The sequence below is a fragment of the Peromyscus maniculatus genome, chromosome 7 (assembly GCF_049852395.1).
Source record: "Peromyscus maniculatus bairdii isolate BWxNUB_F1_BW_parent chromosome 7, HU_Pman_BW_mat_3.1, whole genome shotgun sequence".
NCBI classification, from domain to species: Eukaryota; Metazoa; Chordata; class Mammalia; order Rodentia; family Cricetidae; genus Peromyscus; species Peromyscus maniculatus.
Window position 1 is genome coordinate 22964261 of NC_134858.1, and position 15548 is coordinate 22979808.

Here is a 15548-nt window from a genome sequence, read left to right on the forward strand (position 1 = left end):
TGCAGGTATAAGGCTGTTAAAGTTTTTTGTCTTCTCTGGGTGTTTAAAAACTCCTTAGAATGAAATGCTGAGGCAGGGTCAGGGGAGCAATCTACTATTTAGGAGAAAGGAAGAGTGAAGGTCAGACAAAAAGGATGAAGCTGATGTAAGAAATCACAGTTGCAGATCTATGGGTTGGGGAGGGGAACAAAAAGAGGGAAGGGAAAGGAAGGTGAGAGATCTGGTTCGTGGTGGGCAATGCTCATGGGATTATGTCCTTGTTTCCATGGAGATTTTACTCTATAAATATTTTGTATGCTATTGTGAGAAAACATTATTTTTAGAGTAGAGTGGTGACCTCATTGTGTTCTAGTTGAGGACATGGGAGAGATCTGATGGTCATGCCAAATCTCTGTAACTTCCCAACTCACCAAATGGATGCTGTGTAAGCACTGGCTTTTCTCTTTCTGAGAGAGAAGGTCTGTCTGGGTTACCCAGGCTGAATGAAGTCAACCGTAAGCCTCTCAACTCAGTTTCCCAAGTAGCTGGTAAATGTGTGCTGCAGCCCCAGGCTAGGTTTTAGCACACCATCGACAGAGAGTGGCTTCTTGAAGAGGAGACCCAGGCTCCCTGGACACACTGCTTTGTTAAACAGGAGGTATGTTCACATCTTTCACACACAATAGACCATAGATAGTGCTTTGAGATAACATACTGGCTCCATTCACCACACAGCCAGGGAATGTGTGTGCAAGAAAAATTGAGCTGCAGCTCCCAAATTCTACAACAGAGAAAATGGCTGCACAATTACTTAGCCAGGACAAAAAAGAAAGATGGAGTCCAAAGCTGGAAAGAACATTAAAGGTTCTCTAAGAAATAGATTCTCACTTACGTCATCTATCTCAATGTATCTTGCTAAAGCCGTTCCTCTGCGAGCACAGACCATATGTTAGATACCACCAGGAAAGATAAGAATAGCTTTCTTATACCATATTTTCACAATTCTAAGATGCATAATTTTTTTTTGCACATTTTGGCATCTCTGAGATGACATAGTTCTTACAATTAATAGCATATAATGATTACTACAATTTTAACGGTATGTGAAATAATTGTTTCCTAAAATCATTTTGTTCTTAGAGTTACCAAATTAGAGTACCTGGTGCTTCATGGTGCATTGTTTTCATCTTATTTGATTTTGGTGAGCCAGGCAGTTACTAAGATGTAGCATGCTCAACAGAGCTTCATTATGCCCTTGACTAGAATATGATGGGGTCATCACCCTACTCCAAAAATATTGTTTTCTCACAATATCACACAAAATATTTATAGAGTAAAAACTCCATGGAAACAAGGACTTGGTTTTATTCACTTATAAAGCACCAGAGTATAAAGTATTTCTTGGCCAAGAGTAGATATTTAATAAATATTTATTGAATAAATATTTTCTAGAAGGGAATGAGATGTCAGAGAGAGAGAGAGAGAGAGAGAGAGAGAGAGAGAGAGAGAGAGAGAGAGAGAGAGAGAGAGAGAGAGAACACCCTATGGCCCTGTGGGCTGTGTGGGCTGTGAAGTTTATACAAAGGGTGGCTATCTTGCCATCTTTTTATGTTGATAATGCCTCATAAATCACTCAAATCATCCACCCCACAAGGCTTTCTTTGGGTCAAGCCAAATTCAGTTGGTCCCCAGCATATTGCAAAGCATACTGGTTTCTACATCAGCTGAACTAGATTTATATCCCCTCTGATTTTAACCATCTGCTGCATAAAACTTTTGGGAGAGAATATCTAAGTTTTCTTAGTCTTGATCTGTGTTTATCTGCAAAATTAGGAATAACAGAACCTTTAGATGTAACTGTGAGTCTTAAGTGGATACCAGCTATGGTGAATGAACCCAGCTCACAGCTTGACAATGTTTCTCACCCTGATCCACTTTAGCTTGATAACACTTCATTTTTAGTTTACCTTTTCCCCCTAAGATACTGTGAATTTGATTCATAACCAGTTCTCCAAAGCTCGAGAGTACTTGACACATTTCAAGTGTTCTTAAATATTTCTTAGAACTCAGTCATTCATTTAATCCATGCTTAAGCACCTACTGTATGCCTGCTGTATACTAGAGTCCATTCTAACTACAGGGTGCACCATTATCTTATTAACAGAACTTGGAAAACTCCTTACACATGGGATGAGGATACAGCTCACTGGCAGAGAAATTGCCTAGCATGTACAAGGCCCTGAATTTGATCTTCAGCACTGTAAGAAAAAAAATCCTTGTCTTTATGGTGGGAAGGTAGGCAGATGGACAAGACACAAATAAATTATGTGCAGTGGTAAATGCTATTAAATATAAATAAATAAAATAATAATAATAAAATAAAAAACAATAAAACAGAAATGGGGTAGGACACATGGAAGATGGGTGGGGTGATTTGTTGCAATATTAATTTTAATGTAGTGACAGTTGAGCAGAAATGCCAAAGAGATCATGGAAATCTGGTAATCTAGAGAAATTTAAAGAGAAATTTAAATACATATAGGGAGAAATGGAAGAAAGTAGCTAGAACATTCCAGAAGGTGGGAACATTTGACCAAGAACAAATTAAGTAGAGTCCTTGGGTGGACAATGCTAAATGGACGTCTACTAGAGTGTCAGCCCTTAGAACATCAGGATGAGGGTTTACATTTTACCTTAGGTACAATGCTGAATCACAGAAGGTTCTTAAGTTGGTAGGGGAGGGCAGTGCCACTAGAAACTACCTGATAAAACAGCTTTTTCTGGGTGCATTAAAAAGGACAGTGGTTGTGAGTCTAGCCTTTGATGGCTGAGCCCTCTCTCCAGGTGGCACACACCTTTGATCCCAGCACTCAGGAGGCAAAGCCAGGTGGATCTCTGTGAGTTGGAGGCCAGCCTGGGCTACAGAGTGAGTTCCAGGAAAGGCATCAAAGATACACAGAGAAACCCTGTCTCAACAAAACAAACAAACAAACAAACAAACAAAACAACAACGACAACAAAAAAACAGTAATTTCATTCTACAGTTTGGCATCATGATGGGCCACCAAGAAGAATCTGCTTGGCAAACAGCAGGACATATAGGCCTTAGGTTAAGACAGAAAAGCGTGGGATTTGGGGGAGACAGCCCAAGAAAACCCTGACAGTCGGTTCTAACGATCTCCCAAGGCTGCAGCAAATGGCCCTTGTTAAAATTTCGCTTCTGACTTAAGAGCATTTCTCTCTGGAATGTTCCACACTTAGGCCAATACTAGATAGCCAGAGTCATCAGTAATAAGAATGATATGCAGGACCTGACAGGGAGACATACCAACTAGTTAAGACCATGAAGAGTAGAGAACAAAGTGCCTTGGAAAGCTCAGATTTACCAGGAATCTGCAAGAACATATATCATGCCAGACGCGAAGGGCTTTTGGTTAAAAGTATGCTATGTGAAATTATCTAGACAGTTTTCATAAAGCAGCATGCCTATAATTAATCATATCTAAAAAAAAAAAAACACATGATCCCATCAGACTTCTCAATCTGACACTGACTAGAAACATCAAGAAAGGAAGAAAAAGGAAAGAAATGAAGCCTAATGCTTTACATTTGGAAGGATTTCTCCTTTAGCCTTCAGCAAGCAGAACAGAGGTGTGGGAGACTGCAGAAGCAAGGGGTGGGTTTATAAACTCCAGAGAGAAGGCACAGGAAGCAGCTGCATCTTTATGTAAGATCCTTGAGTCCTGCTCCTGTGCTGTGTGACAGTGGAAATCTACCACGGAGAAAAGGGGGAAAAAAAAAAAGGGTTGCTGAAATAAACTTGGTTCTTCCTGACACAAGTTAATGGTTGTCATTTTGCCTGAGATCTTCCAGGTGTGTTAGGAGCCTATAGATAGCTCTAGGCTCCCCAGGAGGACAGAGACTAGGAAAACACACAAAAAATTGGCTTATTTCACTTGAAATGTATCATTCTATTCCAGAGATCCTCAAATGTTTTGCTTATATAATCCCCCAAAGAAATTTAAGTTATGTAACCCCACGTATTTTTCAGTTGACATATAAAAATTTTCATCATAAGGTAAAATAAGATGATTGACCATAACTAGAATAAATATTTCATGATGTTATTTGATAAAAAACAGGTCTTCAATCCTCAGGTAATAAAGCATCCCAAATCTGATAGTAATCATGTAAACATTTTCTGAGCCTTCTCTATTCAGTTTCTCAACATTTGTACTTGTCCTAAGAACATTCCAGTTCTCCTAAAGAGAATGAGCATGTGCCTGCTTTGTAGGTGTGCCAAATCCAGAGCCCCTCCCACAAATGCCATCACTCACCCCACCTCTATATGGGTGTGACATGCTTATCATTAATAAAGAGATATGTCTTCACTAACTATAGTGGTTTTTATGAGAACAGCCTCTATAGGCTCATACATTTAAATGCTTGGTCCCTAGCTGGTGGAACTTTTTGGGAGGGATTAGGAGGTGTGGTCTTGTTGGAGGAAGTGTATCACTGCAGGTGGAATTGAAGTTTCAAAGGCCCATACCAGGCCTAGTCTCTCTTTGCCTGTTGCTTGTGGATCAGATGTGAGCTCTCAGCGATTGCTCCAGCGCCATGCCTATCTGCCTGCTGTCGTGCTCTCTGCCATCATGGTCATGGACTCTACTAGCCTCTGGAACCATGAGCTCCTAATTAAATGCTTTTTCATTAGTTGCCTTGGTCATGGTGTCTCTTCACAGCAATATAAAGGTAAGTAAGACATTAGCCCAGTGTTTCTTTGTTTTTTACATCTATATGCACCTATAAAACAGAAAGAAATTTCTTAACAGTTGAAATAACACAGTCACACCTAACAAAATATTTAGTTCATATTAAAATGTCTCACAAGGATGTAAATGCCCTTTATGACCAGTTTTAATAATCCAGGCTTCCACTGCACCTGGCTATGACATTTCTTTTCATCTAGAAAATGCAATTTTTTTCCTTTGGTTTTTTGAGACAGAGTTTCTCTGTGTAGCTTTGCGCCTTTCCTGGAACTCGCTTTGGAGACCAGGCTGGCCTCGAACTCACAGAGATCTGCCTACTTCTGCCTCCTGAGTGCTGGGATTAAAGGCATGTACCACCACTGCCTGGCTTAGAATGCACATTCTTAATGGCAGTGATGTTGTCCCCAAGGGAACAAAAATTTATATATACATACATATGATGTAAATATCCATTCAGGACTCTAATAGTGTTTTCACAATGGGGAAATGGTTGGAGGAAAATGCCTGAAAATGATCCCCTTCAAAAGGGGGTGGTAAACAGTGGAAGAATGAAAAACACAAGTCTCTCTCATGACGCTGATGGACTGCTAAGTTCCCACCCTCAGTTTGTGCATTCCTTTGCTTTCTCAGTGTGGTCACAGCCAACAGCTGAATAAGGCTGACTACACTTGGTTATTTCCACATGGGGACTTCTAAGAGGAGCCTTGACTCTGGAGCTTCTTTACCAGCCTGAGGAAGACTTGTGGGGTGCATTGTGGTCTGATTCCCACCACCTCTCATCCTGTGCACATTATTCCCCAGTACAATGTTGGCATTCCTAGCTCTCAGTGTCTTTCTCCTGGAGAACAAAGCTGGTATTGTGAAAGCCAATTCAGGCTCGCAGGTAGGCTTTAGAAAAAGTAGACAGTTAATGATCTGGAAAATGACCCCTTTAAAATTACAAAAAGTGTTCACCTTCCAAAGGTATAAAGAACCACTCAAGGTTCAATGAGAGAAGTAGAATGCTAAAGACAAATTTACTTTAATTTATAATTTATTTAATATGGGATTTAACATAAGAATTTGATCTTCCTCTTCTTGGGGAGCTGGTCACAGCCGACTGCTCCTATGTCTAGTGCTGAACTTAAAAACCAGAGAAGGCGTTTGGGAAATAAAGATGGCAGTGAGAGGGAAAAGCCAAAGCAAAGGGGCTCAGAGGGAGAGACTGGAATCTGCTTTAACTTTCTGCCGCAAGCCTCCAGCTTCAAGCATCTGGTACTGCTGGAGATGCTGGAGTCCATTAGAGTGCCTGATGCATCTCTTACTGGAGGCAGAGAGGCTGGAGATGCTGCTGTTCCACCCATAGGGCGGAAAGGGTGGGTAGACAACAGCATGAATGAGTGAGCTCCAAGAACACAAGAGCGTGCACCAGTTTCCAAGAGTGAGGAGTGGGCAGCTCACTTGCTGCTTTAGCTGTCTAGATCTCACATATGCAAGGCTCCATATTAAGCCCATTCCAGTGCACGGGAGCACAGAGAAGGGACATCGGGAGGCCATAGCTTCAGTTGAGCTCAGCTGATAGTCAAATCCACCAGGTAAACCTTAACCTGATTATGGACCACTGCTTGTATAGACAACAAAGGGCCAGAGATTCTCCTTGAAAGTTATACTTGGGAGTTAGGGATAATGTATAGCTTTGTTGCATATTCTAAAAGTCTATTAAACCTAAAATTCCATCAGTTGGGGAGAAAATTAAATCTTTACTTCAGAGCTTTGACAATGAATGAACTAAGAATGGAGAAGAAGAAGTTTAAATATTATGGACCTAGGTGGATGAGGGGTGGCTATTAACCTCTCTAATGATGAGTTTATTCATCCACAAGAAGGGATGATAACTACTGGGAAGATTATAATTGCACACACAAAGCCAAAGTATACAGTGTCAGCATATCACAAGTGCCTACTAAAGGGACGCCATTATTTCAGAGATGCTTTATAGCTTCTCAGTTAATAAAATTATGCTGAGACCATAGATCCACTGAATTTCTGGACAGTCACAGCAGGCAAAGATTGGTTAAGCTAGAGGTTGGAGCTTTCAGTATCATCAGCTCAAACCCCCTAAAACCAGAGTGACCCATGTCCTCGAGGAGAAGAGTGGAACACAAATCTGATAGGCCTAACTGGTTAGCTTCCAATTGATCCCATTAATCGCTGAAGGCAGAAGACAGTAGCCAATGAGAAATGATGCTTCGTTGCTATTGAAATGCATTGTTTCCTGTAGGCAGATTCCTCCTTCATGGTTCTTCATGCATCAAAGAGCTGGATTGACCTGGGAATCACACGAGTAAATAAAGTTGTGAAGAGCGGGGAAAGGTCATTTTATTCTGTCCGAATGTGGTTTTTCTACAAAATGTAGTTTCTCTGCTTTCTTCCACTAATATATGACTTAAGAACCACAAATAAAGCTCATGGCCTTAAATTAATCAAAACTGTGCTTTTGACAAATACAAACCCAAGTCCAACTAGCTGTAAACAAACATACACAAAAAAGAAGGATGGCAGGAAGAAGACAGGAAAGAAGGAAGGAAAAAAAGCAAAGAAGGAAGAGCAGGGAGGGGGGTAGTTACGCTTTCTTCTTTATTTGGCTCAGCAATGCATATTCCAGAGGAAATGAACTCTGGATTTTACAGGGCCTTAGTAAATACATCCTCTAGGTTCTCCTCTCTATTGCCCGGGCTGTCTTCAAGCTCACAATTTTCCTGTCTCACTCTCCTGAGTATTAGGATTATAGTATAGGCATGTTTCACCATGCCTGGCCAAGTCTGAAATACCAAGTCTGGATTTTTGTCCATGCAGAATATGACCTCCTCTAACTCTACATACTCAATAAACAAGTAGTACTTTTGGACCCACTGGCCCATTTCTAGCTTGCTATTACTTTGTCACAGACCTCCCCTGACTCACTCAGCCTATCATGCTTTAAAGCAAGCCAATGATACTCACTTCACAGGATTCTGTGAGGATTACAAAGGTATGCACAAAGTCCCAGCACACAGTGTACCTGTTACACCCCATCCACATCATCAGTGCTTTCCATGGGCTGCGTTGCCGTAAAGAGATCATATAGCACACTTCTTTACCACACAAATCTATCAAAGTTTTCTTTTTTTTAGAAATATTTGAATAAGCAGCAGAACTTTCAAAACAAAAATAGGGCTTACACTAGTTCAAGATAACACACACACATACACACACACACACACACACACACACACACACACACAATGATTTAAGCTATGATCCGAGCCGTGTCTGCTGTTTCAGTCTTTAACAAAGGGTCTTTTCACACGGCAGCAACAGCTGGGGAAGGAAAGAGGGAGACTGAAGCTGGCTCCGCTGTCCTCATCTACTATCCATAAATGATCTCTTCACGAGGACAGCCGATAAAGAGGAGAGGGAAGACAGAAAGCATTCTTGACTTAGGACTGGAAGAGTACCCCTCCTCCCCACCACCCATGTCTGGTTCAGATATGCAGAGTGGCTTTCTCAGGGCTGGGCCTCTTTTGAGTTATGAGTCTCCCCGGGCCCCCACCCCCACCCCAGTCTTCATATTAAAGACACGACGCAGCTGCCGGGGCCTCCAGAGAGTTCCTAGCAGTCTACGATAGTGAAATAAAATACCATGTTATGCTAGCTAGTCCTTTCTTCACATGGGCTGGGCTATCTCAGGGCCAGGACAAAAGATCCAGGCCTTGCTTCTCTTGAGATTTCTGCCATAATCTATACAAACCTCATGTTTTTATGTGTTCCCTGATGATTTATTTTTGAGACTGAGTCTCACCATGTAAACTAAGCTGGTCTTTAACTCATTATGTAGGCAGAGCTAGCCTGGAATTAACAATTCTCCTGTATCAGCCTCCCCAGTGCTGGGATTATAGGCATGTACTATCATGTTTGCCCCTGTATGATATGGATAGTTATCTTCCAGAAAAATCAGGTATATTTGTATGGTACATATATATTCCTCCTCTTTGGAAGTCTGTCCTGAAGGAAGACAACTACTTTACTTACAACTAGAGGGAGATTGATAACCTTGTGCCCCAGATGGTTTAGTACACTGGCAGTTTGTGAACTTCCATTTTCATCTTTTATGTCCTTACTAGTTGAGGCTCACATCACACAAATGGGCTGGTGGAACTGCTTCTGCTGTTGCATGCTCAGCTTGATCCATACCAGAGAAGAACAGAGCTCACATTGGAGGAGAACAGAGATGGCTGAAGGAGCACTGGAACATAACATGAATATCTGTAGTAGTAAAATGTTGAGCAGGTGTCAAATTGGGGGTGCTGTCTAGTTTAAAGTGTAGTAGAGGGTGCTATAATTTAAATATGGAATACTCCAATGGCCATCCTTCATGTCAACTCTACTGGGAAGACGTAGAAACTTTAGTAAGTGAAGAGTGTGGGAAGGAAGTTAGATGGTTGGGGGGCTGTACCCTTGGAGGGATTATTGGACTCTAGCTTCTTCCTCTTGATTTCCATGCTGCCATAGGTGAGCAGACTTCTTATCTTGCATGCCCCCAACCATGATGTTTTCCCTATCACAAACCCCAAGACACAGTCCCAAGTGACCCTGAACCAAACTTCTGAAACAAGCCAGAATAAATCTTTGGTCCTTTACATTGTTCATCTTAGTATTTTGGCACTGTGACAGAGAGCTAACTAACACAGAGAATGGATTAAAAGCAAACATGATGTCCCATCCTCACAGTTTGATTGCAGTCTTTGGATGTACCTCATTCAGAAATCTTTACTAGAATACAGAAATTGTCAGTTGCTAAGAACCAAATTATTTCTGAACTGATGAGTTGGGGGATGTATATGAGAGAACTGGAAAGGACCTAATTCATGATGCAAATATAAAATTATATGTTCATTCAGGTATATAAGTCCCCCCAGGCAAAATCTGAAGCAATGGAACTTATCAACTGAGGATTGAAGGTGGATTCTTGTTTTTCTTATTCTCTCTTTTTTTTAAAATTTGTTAATCATCAGGGAGCACATTATTTTAATAAATATAGTAGAATTAAAATAGAGCATTGAATATATCAATGTCAATTTTAAAGAAAATAATCCAAAAGGAATTGATCAAATGCGATGAATTGTTAACTACATCCTGAACAACTTCCTTATTTTTAATTATGGTATTTTCGAGTATCAAATATATTGATTTATGTATATTTTCTTCAAATTCTCTGAGGTTTCTGTGAACTAGTGAACCAATCCTACCATAATCTTGATTTGGTCCTCACAGAGATATTATTACATAAGTATTCTTTTAATATCTCTGTACAAATAAGGAAACAGAGACCTAGAGAGGTAAATGACCTACTTGAATAACATAGCTTGAATATGAAGATTCAAAATCAAGCTCAGCCAAGCTTGGTGGTGTACTCCTATAAGCCCAACACTCAGGAGCTTGAGCCATGATGACGGCAAATACATGGGCTACAAATACATGGAGAGACCCTGCCTTGCTCCACTCCCACCCCCATCCCAAAATCAAGTCTCTTTGAATCCTGAATAAGGTATCCTAAAATCTCTCTCTCTCTGGCTCTCGTTTCTTCCTCTCTTCTCCCCACTCTTCCCTCCCCGTCCTTCCCTTTTTCTTTCCCTTCTTTACTCCCTTCCCTTTCATCCCTCTTCTCTTCCCTTCCCCTTTCCCTCTCATTCTCCCCCCCAACTCTCTCTCTCTCTCTCACCCTTCCTCCCCCTCCTCTCTTTTCAGTAGCAAACATATGTATCTATGTATGTTTTCTACATACTCTCTAAGGCTTCCATGAACCAGTAAACATCCATTGCCAGAGAGCCTTGCCAGTCCCACACTGCAAAGATAAGTAGGATGATGGACAGTCACGATACCAGACAACTATGAGGTCATTACCAGCTGCTAGACTCAATCCCAAACTAAAGGCTGTTTAGGCTGGGGCTGTCCTTGTATTTTGTCACTTGGATGTATGAATGGCAATCATTAACTTAAAAACCATTTTGAAATGACTGTGACTTTGGCCAACTAGTTTGTATACATGTGCTGTTGATGTGAATAATTTGCATCAGAGATTTACTTTGATGTCTTTGTAGAAGCACGTTTCACATTCCAAGCACTATCCAGGTCACAGTTACACTTTCTCCTTGATTCAGCACAGAGGTACATACTTCTAATCACTAATACTCTTGGCTCTATAAACACACTGCTCCACGGGTTCACATATGTTATCTCATTTAACCAGGGCTTATAGGAACCAAACAGCAGCCCAGTGGTCGTACAAGTCACTGGCAGAGCCAGCTCTCCAGTATAGGTTGACCTTATGTCAGGTCTAATTCTGAGTGTGGCATCCTTATAGAAAATAAAAAGAAATGGCTCTGTCAAGGAATGTGGACTCTAGTAGCAGATTATTATAAATGTTCACAAATGTAATAATAAAAGGCAGAATGCAGCCTTATATTATCCTCTTCCAACTGACCGATAAGGAATTGTAATGATTTCTAAAAAGGAATAGACCCTTAAATTGTGTGCAATGTTTTTTAAAAGAACTTGGAAAAGAGGAAACCACAGAGCATGCTCTGAAATGGGCAGCCTTCCAAACATCGCAATTTCTTCTGTGGAATAGCAGAGCCAGAAGTTGGGGTGGGGTGTCCAGAAAGTCAGTGGCTGGGATAGATTTAAAACTTGTATGTGCTTCTGGAGATAAAGGGGTCAGAAGGGCCAAGGGAAGATTAGAGCTAATGACCCACAGGACTAGAAGATGGGAGGCTGCTGCTGTCAGAGTAGCACAGACCATAAAAGGATCCAAGAATTAACTGCTAGTGTGGTAAGGCCCCTGAAGGTCAAAACCTTTTGCAGGGTTTATTTGTTTTTCTATAAATAATTTACTTCATAAACCATAGTTTTTAGGACAGCACATATTGTGTTAACTTATGATCATTACTGGGTTGAGAGAAAAAAAAAAACAAAAAACATCTTTCAAGTTTTTTCTCTATATTTGTGACTTTGTGGGGGAAATCAATGCTAAGAGTCATTTTCCTGAAAGGTGGGAATCACTATATCAATAGCCTAATTCCAACGGTTTCTAAAGGACCTCACACTCCAGCTATTCTGGTGATAGACTGGTCTTCCCCTCCAAAATACTACTTTTCATAAATGTCTATGCACTTTGCCTTTAAGTGGATTAACAAACGTCAGAGGGATGCAGTTGTGGAGTTCAGCAGGTTGATGGAAGAGAGGTAAGAACCTCCAGCCATCAGCACTTTGTCCTCAGGTTGTTCTCTCAAAATGAGGAGTGCATTCTGCATTTGCTGCTTGCAGTCCCATGGGATGGCAAAAGCCACGATGCAAAGAGATCTCATAAAAAGTAGCTCATTTGTGTCACACATGCCCTTCATAATGGTTATCAGATTTCAGCTATCTTTTTCAAAAAAATCTTGTGGGAACTTGCAATGTACTAGCAGAAATTCATATGGAAGAGCCAAACATTGGCAAGCCCAAGAAGGGTTTAAAAAAAAAAGAAAGAAAGAAAGAAAGAATCTTGACTTTGAAAAGTATTTACATACATTCCAGAGCATTCCAAGAACATAAAGAATAAACTCAGCAGAGAAAAGCATTCCATGCCCCAGATTTTGTCTTTGAAACTGGGATTTGTATGGAAGAAATACATTCTGTTTCTGCTATATGGAGAGAAACGAAACAGAAGTCAAAGGCCCAAATGAAGTGTTCTTGGAAAATTCGTGAGAGAGAAGGGCAGACACGGAGGAGAAACTTTGCAGACGGACATGCTTTGCAATTTGAGCATTTTTGAGCTTGCAGTGGAATTTTAAAGCCATCCAGAAACAACAGATGCTTGACCCCAAATGCTTCAACTTCTGGAAGCTCAAACCAAGGCTCTGAAGGGGAATGCTGGAGTTGTAACATATGAAGAATGAATTCAGACATTTTTTTTTCTCCAGCAATCGGTTCCAAGGGGTCACTCTGTGGGTCTGCTGGCCCGCCCTCTAACTCTGTGGCCTGCTGGCCTGCCCTCTAATTCCGTGGCCTGCTGTCCTGTCCTCTCATTCTGTGGCCTGCTGGCCCACCCTCTAATTCCGTGGCCTGCTGGCCTGTCCTCTCAGCAGTCAGTGATCCTCTATATTCTAAGTGATAAAAGTTTCTGTCAAATGGGAATATTAATAACTCAAATGCAAATTTTTCTAGGTTTGACTTCAATCTCCTCTCTTCTTACTTGCCCTGACTCTTGACTACATTGAGATCTCAGCAGGAAGACCCCTCTAAATATTTTTTATTCCCAGAATTTTATATGTAGAAATGGTTCACAGATTATGGCTCCACATGCCAGAATTACCTATCTAATTTAATTTCCATAAGCAGTCAAGCTAGGACACTGTGAGTATGTAACTAAAACCCAACTAATACTAATTCCCACCAGCAATTAATAAGCAAAGTCCACTTTGCAAGCTTATTTTTCCTGAGTAAATGCTATAGATAATGGATACATGTCAAATCTGCTTTGATTAAAAAATAATATATCTTTCATTCTAAAATCAGATTATCACTATTTTATTAGTCGTCTGACCAACTGTGTTCTTCTATATCTATTTAAAAATGAGCACCATGTAGACTATTGGTTCCCTCTGTTCAGCTTCCAGAGAAATTTCTTGTACACCTCATTTACCAAATAAACTTCCCAGCAAGGTAACAAGGTTTATTTACTTCCAGAAAGATAATTGAAATAAAGATGTATCATAGTTTGCCACAGGAATACTGTCAAATAGCATCTTTGGGAGAAAGTGGCAGTGTGGCCCCAGTTTTAAAAGGCAGCCAGGATCTCAAATTGCAACTGCACTTTAAAAATAGACAGCAGCTATGATTATAATTTAGCTCCCCAGCACATAAGCATGGTATGAGCAGGAAGTGGGGGTGCATCTTCCTAGCCTGATAAGAGCCTCTAATGCAAGACATATGTTTTGCTGCTTAGCTGGCAAGCAAGGCCTAGTCAGAGGAAGAACAGCATATATATTTATCTTAACCTAAAGATCAAACTTATAAATCTTGGAAGTTTTTTTTAAATTACTTTTAAATAAAACCATGACATCAAGGGTGTATGGCATAGACTCAATTCTGAAAAGATATTTGTATTTGGAAAAAAATATAAAGATCTGAAGTAATTTCCAGAGGAAAATTCATTAAGTTAGCTAGGCATTGCAAACCTTTGTTATCTCCCTCAGCACGGCAGGGTCAGTTCTAGAGAATCACTGTTAATCAAGAAGGCATGTCTAACAACAACAACAAACATTCCCAATGTCTATAAAAAGTCAGGACTGAGCTCTCTAAGGACTTTATGTTTCAAGAACATTTTACAATATCAATAACTGCTCACAGTTCAACTTAGAACAAGTGAAAATATGACAATGCATTTGGGGTTACTCTGATATTTTAGTTTCTAAACTCTGAAATTAGTGTTTTAGAGAAAGTAGAAAACACAACAACATGACTTAGCAGTGGACAACCAATAGTACATCAGCGTATAGATAGACCAATCACATTGTCCAGTTTTCAAGTCTATATTAAAGACAATAAAAAGGAGCCAATGTCCAAAGCCTATCATCAAAATTCAAATGGAATTTTTTTAAACCTGTGATATAGTTCATGATAAGAAAAGTCTGAGACATGTGGAAAACAAAACAACAAAGAGTAATTTTGATTTTGGCTTCTATTCCTTTACAAACAGAAGTCTAGGGATATTTCTCTAATTATTCAGAATAAGAATGAATTTACTCATTCAACAAATATTGTTTCTTATACATAAGGTTCTGTTGTACTTGCCAGAGATCTGGCAATGGGAAAGGTTGATAGGGTGATGCCATTCAAGCAAGACTTGACAGTCAAGAAGCAAATAAAAAAAAAAAATAAGTTCTCCAAACCTTCTAGGGTGAGGTGTTAAGGAAGACAGAAGAGGTGGGGCTGTTTAAAAAGATGCTCAAGGAAAGCTTTGTTTGAGATGAGACCTGAATAACTAGAGGAAACAAAATGACTCTCTCTCCTTACCTGTCTCCCCCCTTTTCTCTCTCCCTTGTAGGAACCCTAAGAAGCAGGTGCTAATGCACAAGTCCTGAGGATGAAGAAAAGCTAGTCAGGTCAGAAATGGTGACTGCTAGAGAGGAGGAAAGGACCCTGGAGGAGAAGGCTTAGCCCAGATCAAACCAGGGCTACTGCACCTTGGTAGTGTGGTTTGAATTGCATGTCCTCAAAGACCCATGTGTTAAGAGCTGAACCCCAGCCTGTGGCACTATTGGGAGTGGTGAGACTTTTAAGAAGTGAAGTCTACTTTGCTGTTCTACAGAGTCCACAGTTGGTGTGCTCTTTGGGGAGGTTTAGGAGGTGTGGCCTTGCTGAAAGGAGTATGTCACTGGGGGTGGGCTTTGAAAGCTTAAAGCCTCTGTCTGCTTCCAGTTCTCTCTCTGCTTTGTGCTTGCAGTGGAGGATCTGAGCTTCTGCTTCCTGCTCCGGCTGTCATGCATGTCTGATGCCAGGTTTCCCTGTCTGGATGGACTCCACCCCTCTGGAAACAGTAGCCCAAATAAACTCTTCATTCTATAAATTGCCTGGCCTTGGCCATGATATTTTATCACAGCAACAGATAAATAACTAACACATCTAGGAAAGGAAGTAATGTCATTGGAGGCATGCCTTTGATGGGTATATTGGGATCCTAGCCTTTTCTCAGTCCTGCTTTTACTTCCTGGCAATCAAAAGGTAAGCAACTACCTC

At 40.6% G+C, this 15548-nt stretch overlaps 1 long non-coding RNA gene across 1 annotated transcript; it reads left to right on the top strand.

Moving 5' to 3' along the window:
* The first annotated feature begins 233 nt into the window (after positions 1 to 233).
* Positions 234 to 15431, top strand: LOC143274098 (uncharacterized). Its single transcript, XR_013052536.1, has 4 exons — positions 234 to 637; positions 2144 to 2239; positions 14857 to 14914; positions 15256 to 15431. It is a non-coding gene; the product is annotated as an uncharacterized LOC143274098 (long non-coding RNA).
* Positions 15432 to 15548: the final 117 nt, after the last annotated feature.